The following is an 11779-nucleotide window of genomic DNA, read 5'->3' on the forward strand; positions in this document are numbered from 1 at the left end:
GTTGATGGAGCGCGTGGTGCAGTTGGTTCGGGAGGGGGTGACGGGCATGGATCTTCTGGAGGTCTTCCTCAGGCGTCGCATCCAACCCCTTCAATTCCGGAGCCACTGCATGTGGTTGTACTGCGGGCCCGAAGACGAGACTAGGGTCCATCCAGAAGAAGTCGACGATGCCACTCTGGAAAGATGGATGGTAGCCGTTACCGGAAACAGGGACAACCCGCGCGGAGCCAGAAGGATTCCTCCACTCGACCACAACAGCGACCCAAACAAGGTACACTTGCTCTGCTTTCCATTGTGTCCTTGTCGTATTCATTTCTGCTAACCCTGCCGACTGGTCGACTGATCCTTGTTTGGGCATCTGCTAGGCCTTCACCGAGTTGTACTCGATGCCCAATGGGGCACAAGCTTCGACTGAGGAAGGCGAGGCGAGCGGGGGCGAGGCGAGTGGGGGCGAGAGCCAGGAAGAGGAGGAATGGGACTCGGATGCTGCAGGGGATGATGACGACGACGATGATGATGAAGGTGATGAAGATGACATCGAGGACGAGGAAGAAGAGGAGGAGGAGGTCGTTCCACCGCGCTCAGAAAGGCGGTCGAAGCTTGTCCACGACCCTTCGACCGAGCGTGGTAAGGGGGTTGCGACCGCCACTCAGTCGACCAAGCGCCCTCGGACCACCTCTCCGGCGCCGACTGAAAAGGCGCCGAAGCAGCCCAGGGCGGCCTCATCGAAGCCGACCAAGCTCCTGCCGAAGATGAAGGTGTCCATCCCCACCATATCAGGGTAATTGTGTTGCTCATATTTTCTTATTCTGTGCGAACTTTATCTCTGGTCGACGCTGAGGTTAGTCGACTGATCCTTTGGAGTTGCGGTGCTGCTACTTCTGAGACCTCGGCCCGGGCCGATGACCACGAGATGGAGGATGCAGCAACTTCGAATCCAGGTACTGTGTTCTTAATACCATTCTTAGTCGACTGACTCGCGATCTCTGATCCTGATCCTTCTCCGCAGATCCACCCAACACTGTTATCGATCTTCCTGATGATGATGAGGATGAAGAGCCGCTGAAGCACAGGAGGAGTCGGAAAGCGTCCGCCAGTAAGGTGCCTCAGGATGTGCCGGCGCCTGAAATTCTGACTGTGGAGGAAGAGAACACCACTCGACACACGGTGACCTTCGCGAATCCACTGACGAGTGCTCAGCAGCCTTCCCTCTTCATGACGCACCACGTCCCGGAGGACCAAGCTGGCGCAGCGAAGGAGGCGATACGCCAGGCGGGACTCATGATGGAGCAGCTGAAGACCATCCGGGACGCGAGCCAGGCAGCTTATGACGCCAGTTCTGCCCTCCAAAGCAATGTCCAGGTCAGTCGACCGCTGTTTGTTCTGTTGGATATGCTACCAAAAACTTTTCTTTTCCGGAATTTATATTAGTCACCCACTGGGTGTGTCGAATAAACTCCGTGTTAGCGGGGGCACGCTGAGTGCACCCGCTGGGTGTAGTCCCCAAGGCTAAGGTCGACTGCTGGCAGTCGGCCTTAGGCTTTATGATGTCAATCTTTCTGTCAGTCGACTGATCGACTGGATTTCGCAAACCGGTGGGGGCACGCTGAGTGCACCCACTGGGTGTAGTCCCCGAGACTGTGGTCGACTGCTTGCAGTTGATCACAGTCTTAGAGAATGCGTCTCGCACACTGTTTTTTTTTTTTGAGGTCGACTGGTCGACTTTGTCTTCAACAGGATTAGTGGGGGCACGCTGAGTGCACCCACTGGGTGTAGTCCCCGAGACTACGGTCGAATGCTTGTATTCGGCTGTAGTCTTAGAAACGTGTGTTTTTCCCTTTTTCACTCGGAAGTGAGTTACATTTGACGTTTAGTCGATTGGTTCCTCGCAGAACTCCTGTGATCTTGTGGCTCGCTACTCAGAGCTGGAACAAAAACATACTCAAGTCGAGCTGAGCTTGAAGCTGGTTCAGGAGAAGCTGACAAAGGCAAAGGAGGAGACCGAAGGTATGTTTGGTGAGACCCTGACGACTGCTTTTCCCCTTGCTTGTTTCAGCACCTGATCTTGCTGTAACTTGCAGGCAAGGTAAGGGAGGCCCAGCAGAAGAAAGACCTTGAGCTAGCTGAGAAGATCAAGCTTGTTGACGAGAAGTTAGCTTCAGTCACCAAGCTCGAACAAGACAATACCAATCTGAAAACTGCTCTTGGGATTGCCGACAAGGAAGTCAGTCGACTGAGAACTGACAAAGCTGCCTTGACCGACCAAGTCAGCAAATTGACTGAGAAGAAAACTGAACTGGAGGCCTTCCTGAGTGGCCTTGCCAAGAAGCTGTTTCTTATGCTTGAAGGTAAACCTCCATGTTTGGCAAATATTTCCAACTGTGGCTTCTTCCATTCGACTATCCCCTTGACTTAGTGATCACCCTTGCAGAATTTTGTCAAAACTTCGAAGAGGAAACCAGCCGACTGGAGCCAAACCTTGACCCCGTCAATTCTCCGGTGAACGATGAAGTTGCCATGGATGTTTTCCGACTGGAGTCTCGTGTCGCAGCTGTCGTGGACTATCTCGCAAGGCTGAAGGCCGCCACATCTCGCATCGACTCGACGCTCTGGCCTGAGGAGACACTTCAGAATGACCTTGAGTCGCTGATGGCCCGCTTGAACACGATCCCTGGTCGAGTGCAGGAGTGGAAGAAGTCCTCGGCTCGGTGTGGTGCAGATGTCGCTCTGTGTCTGGCCCGAGTCCACTGCAAAGATGCGCGAGAAGAGAAGCTGGCGGCCCTTCGGGTGGCCAATACCAAGAAGCACGACTTCAGATCCTTTATGGAAACTTTCCTTGCAGCTGCCACTCGGATCGCCGACGGGATTGACCTTGATGAATTTGTTGCACCTTCCAGCCCTCCACAGGAGGGGTAAAAAACTTCTTCTGGCTCGACGCTTTAAATTTGCCTCGGTATGCCGAGTGGAATTGTAACCGACAAACCTTAACAGGCTTGACGCCTGAGCACTTTCGGTTCCTTTAGATATCAATTCAAACTTGAATTTGGCGCTTGAATACGATTGCCTTCGGCTCGGAATGCCTTTTGCAGGTTCAAAGCAAGGTGCCTGTGCTGCAATCGACTTATTCTTTAGTCCACTTAGACGAGCACTGGGCTGCAGCTAAGCCCCCGAGTGAGAGGGTTGCTCTTCACTCGGTAGGATTTTTGTAACTTAGGCGAGCACAGGGCCGCAGCTAAGCCCCCGAGTGAGAGGATTGCTCTTCACTTGGTAGGATTTTCACAACTTAGGCGAGTGCTTGGACTGCAGCTAAGCCTCCGAGTGAGAGGGTTGCTCTACCACTCGGTAGGATTTTTATAACTTAGGCGAGCACGAGGCTGCAGCTAAGCCTCCGAGTGGAAGGCTGGCTTACCACTCGGTAGGATTTTTACAACTTAGGCGAGTGCTTGGACTGCAGCTAAGCCTCCGAGTGGAAGGCTGGCTTACCACTCGGTAGGATTTTTATAACTTAGGCGAGCACGAGGCTGCAGCTAAGCCTCCGAGTGGAAGGCTGGCTTACCACTCGGTAGGATTTTGATAACTTAGGCGAAACGGATTCGCAGCTAAGCCTCCGAGTGGGAGTCTGGTTCACCACTCGGTAGGAATTTGATACCTTAGGCGAAACGGATTCGCAGCTAAGCCCCCGAGTGAGAGGGTTGCTCTTCACTCGGTAGGATTTTTACAAACTTAGGCGAAACGGATTCGCAGCTAAGTCACCCACTGAGGGGAATTTCATTGGACAAAAAATAAAAAGTGACAGATATTATGGAGGAACTATGACACTTATTATTTTGGGGTCCATGAACTACAGAAGTACTTTATTGCAACTCATCCGAGTGATAAAGCTTAAGTGTAAAACGGGCGGAGTAGCTCCGCGTTCCAAGCTCGGGGCTCGTCGATATTATGCTCGACATTGTAAAGACGATACGCCCCGTTGTGGAGAACCTTGGTGACGATGAAGGGGCCTTCCCAAGAAGGAGCAAGCTTGTGTGGTTTGTGCTGATCTACTCGGAGAACCAAATCCCCTTCCTGGAAGGCTCGACCTCTCACATTTCGGGCGTGGAAACGCCGCAGATCTTGTTGGTAGATGGTCGACCGGATCAGAGCCATCTCCCTTTCTTCCTCTAAAAGGTCGACTGCGTCCTGCCGCGCTTGTTCAGCTTCTGCTTCGCTGTAGATTTCAACTCGAGGAGCATTGTGGAGAAGATCACTCGGCAAGACTGCCTCAGCTCCATAGACCAAGAAGAATGGAGTTCTTCCGGTCGACCGATTAGGCGTGGTCCGCAGTCCCCAGAGTACAGATGGAAGTTCGTCGACCCAAGCTCCAGCCGCGTGTTTGAGATCACGCATCAGTCGAGGCTTCAGTCCCTTGAGAATCAGTCCATTAGCTCGCTCTGCTTGCCTATTCGACTGCGGATGGGCGACTGATGCGTAGTCGACCCGTGTGCCCTGGGAGTTGCAGAAGGTTCTGAATTCCTCTGAGTCAAAGTTCGACCCATTATCCGTAATGATGCTGTGCGGGACTCCATATCTGAATATTAGTTCCCTGATGAAGCTAACAGCAGTACCGGTGTCGAGGCTCTTGATTGGTTTAGCCTCGATCCACTTGGTGAACTTGTCGACTGCCACCAGTACATGCGTGAAGCCACTTCGTCCTGTTCTCAAAGGGCCGACCATGTCCAGCCCCCAAACTGCAAAAGGCCAGACGAGTGGGATGGTCTTCAAAGCTGACGCAGGTTTGTGCGACATATTCGAGTAGAACTGACATCCCTCGCACTTATCCACTATCTCCTTTGCCATCTCATTCGCCTTGGGCCAGTAAAATCCGGCTCGGTATGCTTTGGCCACGATGGTCCGGGAGGACGCATGATGACCACAGGTCCCCGAGTGAATATCATTGAGGATGAGTCGACCTTCTTCTGGTGTTATGCACTTCTGACCGACTCTAGTCGTGCTCTCTCTGTATAATTGTCCTTTGATGACGGTGAAGGCCTTAGATCGACGGACGATCCGTCGAGCCTCTTCCTCATCCTCCGGAAGCTCTTTCCTCAAGATATATGCGACATACGGAATCGTCCAGTCGGGAATGACTACCAAAACCTCCATGATCAAGTCGACCACCGCTGGGACTTCAACTTCAGTCGGATCTGTGGCACTCTTGGGCTGCGGAGTTTCTTCGGTGAAAGGATCTTCTTTGACTGACGGAGTGTGTATATGCCCCAAGAACACACCACTCGGAATGGCTTCTCTCTTGGAACCTATCTTTGCTAGATCATCAGCTGCTTGATTTTTCAGTCGGGGTATATGATGGAGCTCCAACCCCTCGAACTTTTTCTCCAGCTTCCTCACTGCACTGCAGTATCCAGTCATGGCTGGGCTTCTCACGTCCCACTCTTTCATCACCTGATTGACCACTAAATCCGAGTCGCCATAGACCATTAGGCGACGGACGCCGAGTGAAATGGCCATGCGCAACCCATATAGGAGGGCCTCATATTCTGCCTCATTGTTGGAGGAATCAAAGTGAATCTGGAGCACATATCTGAGCTTATCTCCTCTGGGGGAAACCAGGACAACCCCAGCACCGGAACCATTCAACATCTTAGAACCATCGAAAAACATGGTCCAATGCTCCGAGTGAACTTCAGTCGGCTGCTGCTGTTCGATCCACTCGGCGAGGAAATCTGCTATTGCCTGGGACTTAATGGCTTTCTTTGCCTCAAACTTGATATCAAGGGGAAGAAGTTCAATCGCCCATTTGGCCACTCGACCAGTTGCATCTCTGTTGTGCAGAATCTCTGATAGTGGAGCGTCGCTGATGACTGTGATTGAATGGTCAGAGAAATAATGAGCAACCTTCTTTGTGGTCATGTATATTCCATACACAAGCTTCTGATAATGAGGATATCTCTGCTTGGATGGAGTCAAGACTTCAGACAAATAATACACTGGGCGCTGAACTTTGAGAGCTTTTCCTTCTTCTTCCCGCTCGACCGTTAGCACAGTACTGACGACTTGTCCTGTGGCTGCGATGTAGAGCAACAGAGGCTCTTTGCTGATTGGAGCAGCAAGCACCGGCTGGGTGGAGAGCAGAGCTTTTAGCTCGGCAAACGCTGCATCAGCTTCTGGAGTCCACTCGAACTTGTCAGCCTTCTTCATCAGTCGGTAAAGAGGCAATGCCTTTTCACCGAGTCGTGAGATGAATCGACTTAATGCGGCCAAGCATCCAGTAAGCTTCTGGACATCGTGCACTCGCACAGGGCGTTTCATTCGGAGAATAGTGCCAATCTTTTCTGGGTTGGCGTCGATTCCCCGTTCGGAAACGAGGAAACCGAGTAACTTGCCACCAGGAACTCCAAATGTGCACTTTGATGGATTGAGCTTGATATCATACCTTGTGAGGTTGGCAAATGTTTCGGCGAGGTCAGCGAGCAGGTCGGAACCTTTTCGTGACTTGACAACAATATCATCCATATAAGCTTCCACATTCCGACTGATTTGAGTGAGTAGACACTTCTGGATCATTCGCATAAATGTGGCTCCGGCATTCTTGAGGCCGAATGGCATGGTGATATAGCAGAAGCACCCGAATGGAGTGATGAAAGCTGTTTTTACTTCATCGGGCCCATACAGACGGATCTGGTGGTACCCGGAGTAAGCATCTAAAAAAGACAACCTCTCGCATCCCGCGGTCGAGTCAACAATTTGATCTATGCGAGGGAGAGGAAAGTGATCTTTCGGGCAGGCCTGGTTGATGTGCTTGAAATCAATGCACATTCGGAGCGACTTGTCCTTCTTAGGAACCATGACGACATTAGCGAGCCACTCGGAGTGGAATATCTCTCGGATAAATCCTGCCGCCAACAGTCGAGCCACTTCTTCACCGATGGCCTTTCTCTTCTGGACGGCGGACCGCCGAAGATGTTCTTTGACTGGCTTTGCAGACGAGTCGACTCTTAGGCGATGCTCAGCCAGTCCCCTGGGAACACCTGGCATGTCAGCGGGCTTCCATGCAAAAATGTCCCAGTTCTCACGGAGGAACTGGATGAGCGCTTCTTCCTATTTTGGGTCGAGTGTTGTGGAGATGCGGGTCGGAGCTGCTTCGGGGTCGGTCGGGTGAATGTGAACAGGCTTCGTCTCACCGGACGACTGGAATGCTTCATGGCCACCTCGTCGTTCCCACCACCGATCTGAACTGCCACTCGGTAGTCTTCAAGCCAAGTTTCAGGCTTAGACTCACCAGTGAACTTGCTGACTCCTGTTGCCAACCTGAAATTGGGGGGGATAACTGCGGCTCTGATAGCTCTGCTGAAACATTCAGGACCAGAAACATGTACTCGACTGCTCGTGGGTACATCTCTGTCGAGTGCACCTCGATGGGCTCTGTTCCGGTCGACCAACCCTTGCACGATAATGGATCGCGCGTCGAAGCCTGGCTCTCTGGGGTCAACTGGAACCCTACGCCCTGTACTGTACTGACGCCTATCATCTGGCTGCCGAGGAGCGTAAGACCCACCCCTCGGAGGGGAATAGGGCACTCGACGCCTATCATCTCGGTCGAGTCTGTCGCCATATTGATCTCGCCGATTCTCACGCCCTTCGCGCTGCGGAGGCGATCTGGGGCTGTGAGCCGACTGAACCGTATTCACAGTGACGGATCGACTGTGAATTCTGTTGCGCGACTGAGACACGGCTGAATTCTGATCTCCTGCTGCTCGGAGCAGATCCCTGATCTGCAGCAAACCTCTGCCAGCTTCCGACTGCGAAGGCTGAATGGACTCTGCTATACGGGTCGCAGCTGCTAAATTCTGAATTGGGGTTCGGTATACCTGAGTCGGCGGGAAGAGTTGACGTCGACTGGTGTCGGGAACTCGTTGCCGCGCGCGCTCGTCGAGTGCTCGCTGAAGGTTCTCCAGTCGAGTGCGCTCGGCCAAATTGGCGAGACGCGCCTCCTCTAAGGCACGAGCCTCGGGGGTTTCTCCTGCGATGGGAATACGCAGGGGATCCTCGTTCCTGCGGCGAAGCTCTTCTCTTTGCAGAGAGTCGAGTGGCTCGGGCTGGTACTCTTCGTAGCCTCGTGCAGGGTCGCCGCCGTCGCCTGCTCCACCACCACGGGCGAAGCCAGGAGGACTGTGGGGCCCGTCGACCATCAAGATTTCCGCCGCTGGATCACTGCTTCCGCACTCGGATGCAGTCTCTCCGGAGCCAGTCGACTGATCGAACAAGCCGTAGAGAGATTCGTTGGGCTCGATTGCCGCAACTTGTGTAGTGGCCGACTGGCGAGCCACCGCGTGACTCACCCATCGTTGAAGCCTCGACCGGCCTGAGCGCTTGCGCTGGCGGGAGACCGGGAGGGTGGACGATGGAGGAGCTGACCGATACTGGGTCGACGGTTGCCGCAGCAGAACGCCGCGGACACATGCGCGAAAATGCGTTGCACCGCGGACGGGGAGCGCATCTACGTCGAGTGGAGCCTCCTGGAGCCATGCGGAGTCGTCGGCGATGAAGGTGAGAGTGCCGAGACGGATCTCTTGACCCTCGACCAAAACTCCAGCAGACACCATGATGAAAGTATTCGGAAGAATCGCAACTTCTCCACAAAATCGCTAAAACACCCGCCCCACGGTGGGCGCCAACTGTCGTGGTTCTAAGCCTGACAGTAGAGTGGGGGGTAGGTATGGAGAGGCAAGGTCCTAGCTATGGAGAAGTTGTAAGCACAAAGGATGTACGAGTTCAGGCCCTTCTCGGAAGAAGTAACAGCCCTACGTCTTGGAGCCCGGAGGCGGTCGAGTGGATTATGAATGTATGGATTACAAGGTGCCGAACCCTTCTGCCTGTGGAGGGGGGTGGCTTATATAGAGTGCGCCAGGACCCCAGCCAGCCCACGTAGGAGAGGGTTTAAGGTGAGTTAAGTCTGGGGCGTTACTGGTAACGCCCCACATAAAGTGCCTTTACTATCATAAAGTCTACTTAATTACAGGCCGTTGCGGTGCAGAGTGCCTCTTGACCTCCTGGTGGTCGAGTGAGTCTTCGTGGTCGAGTCCTTCAGGCCAGTCGAGTGAATCCTCGTTGGTCGACTGGAAGGCGACCTCTTCTAGGGATGTCCTAGGGTAAGTTACTTGGAACAGGTCCATGACCCTACCCTAGGTACATAACCCCATCAGTGCCCGCGGTTATGGGCAGATGGGAATTTGTTAACGTCCGGTTGTAGAAAACCTGAAGTTGACCATAATTAAAATGAATCAACCGCGTGTGTAACCGTGATGGTCTCTTTCCGGCGGAGTTCGGGAAGTGAACACGGTGTTGGAGTTATGCTTGACGTAGGTTGTTCTAGGATCACTTCTTGATCATAGTTTCTCGATCGTGCTTTGCCTTCTCTTCTCGCTCTCATTTGCGTATGTTAGCCACCATATATGCTAGTCGCTTGCTGCAGCTCCACCTCATACCTTTACCTTACCCATAAGCTTAAATAGTCTTGATCGCGAGGGTGCGAGATTGCTGAGTCCCCGTGGCTCACAGATTACTTCAAAAACCAGCTTGCAGGTGCCGATGAGTCCGTGCAGATGATGCAACCAAGCTCAGGAGGAGCCCGATGAAGATCTTGTCCTTTATGTTGTTTCGTTCTAGTTGATCAGTAGTGGAGCCCAGTTGGGGTCGATCGGGGATCTGTGTAGCATTTGGGGTAGTCTTCTTTTATTTTGGTCCGTAGTCGGACCTTGATTGTATTTGGATGTTGTAATGCTTTATTCATGTAATTGTGTGAAGTGGCGAGTGTAAGCCAACTATGTATCTCTTTCCCTTATGTATTACATGGGTTGTGTGAAGATTACCTCACTTGCGACATTGCTTTCAATGCGGTTATGCCTCTAAGTCGTGCTTCGACACATGGGAGATATAGCCGCATCGAGGGCATTACAAAGAACTAGGTAAAGAGTTGGTGTGCACCAAAATGAAGATCTTCAGAACAAAGAACAACTTTCAGTGGCTAAACAGAAGAGGCATTATCCGATTGATACAACAATTTTCTATGTATATCCATTACCATTGGTTTCATCATTCCTGAAAATGAGTACACACTACAAAGTGGATGTTTAAAAATTAGTGACTGGCAACTTATAAAATGTTTTGAACTGTTATACATTCATAATGGTGCCTTGGTTAGAAGGGCTTGATATTATGCCTAAGGCTATAACCATAAAACAAGGTTAAGAAACCTGAAAATGAGAAGTAGCTTATCCATAAGCCAATAATATCAACAATTTCATGTTTTGTGGGGCATAAAATTCTATTATTCTCAAGGGGCTTCCATACTACAGAGAGAGAAAATCGCCTCTGCTTAGTGTCTCACACACCATCCGCAAAGCCTCTGAAGAACTAAGTACAGTCATTCAACACAGCTGCTCAAGTTAGACACACGAGTTGTGGTGCACCTCTCCTCTTTGGTGTAAATAAATTCCGCTGCCTCTAATGCCTAGTATCTACGAAGATATGAATGAATGAATATTTCTCACAGAGTAGTGCATAACTTGGTGCTGACAAGTGACAGCCCCCTAGCTACTTCTTATCGAATCTTGGATCCCTTCGGTACCATCTCCATTGCTTTTATAGAAGAAGTCAATCCAGCCATCCCACCATGCATGTTTGCACCCTATGAACTTTGTCATATTTGCTTAGTTACCATTGGCTAAGCTGAAAAGACTAGTGAACTTCTTGACTTCACACCTTCCTCTCTTCCAAGTACGCGACTCCCTCTGTCGAAAAAAAGTACCTGACTAGCCTTGAAGTCTCAGTTCTATTCTTTGAAACCAACATGGTCTTTATGGCATATAATGATAGTGATCACATTTTAACCACATTAGTTACCACAAGGCATGTATTTATATCCATCAATTCGATCCACTAAAGCAGCAACCCAGCGCCAACCAATATCCTCACATATCTAGAGAGGAGGTAAGGTGACCGCTTGGCTCGATACGACCGAGTGCTTTCACTATGGATCAAAGGAAACAATGAACTTCAATGTTCTAGCCATGATATCGATTAGGTCCTTCAAAAGATTCATATTAGATGATGAAAATACTTGAATGTGACAAGATTGAGCTTAGACGCTTGACTATTCGTCTCTGGCGGGCAGCTTGTAGAATAGAATGTACAATTATTCCGTGTACAAGCTGCTTGATGTTGTTGGAACATATAATTTTCATACATATATTCCATTTAGAAATATAAAGCGTAATAAAGACATATGCTTTAGATTGGTCATTTTGTTAGCCGACCCCCGCGCCGCCTCTCTCGGGCGATGCAGGGGAACACCACCGGCACTGCCACTACCCTCCCTCCTGTCCCCATCTCTTATTGTCGCCGCCGGAGGAGCACGCCGATGAACCTCATGTTGGTTCCTAGGAGGGTGGTGGCGCGTCATCTAGCAATGGCATCCCATGTCTGTCCTATCCGTTGGGTGTTGTCGCGGTGGCTACTCCTTGTGGATGGCGGCTCTGGTTCAGCGGCGTGGGGCATGTACACCGAGGCGCGGTGGCGTGCACACTGGTGTGGCACAATAGGCTTGCAGCAGTCGTCCGACGGTGCCTGCTCTAGATCTAGTCACCTTATCTCCTTCCCCTGCTCGGTGGGCTCTGTCGTAGGGATCTGAGTCACTAACTTGTCGGTCCTCAATGCGGATGGACCTGCGGGTGGGGATTCAGATCACAAGAATCCCTAGCCAGCTATGGTCGGCTACAATGGC

This window comes from Triticum dicoccoides, chromosome 1A (genome assembly GCF_002162155.2).
Source record: "Triticum dicoccoides isolate Atlit2015 ecotype Zavitan chromosome 1A, WEW_v2.0, whole genome shotgun sequence".
In the NCBI taxonomy this organism is placed as follows: Eukaryota; Viridiplantae; Streptophyta; class Magnoliopsida; order Poales; family Poaceae; genus Triticum; species Triticum dicoccoides.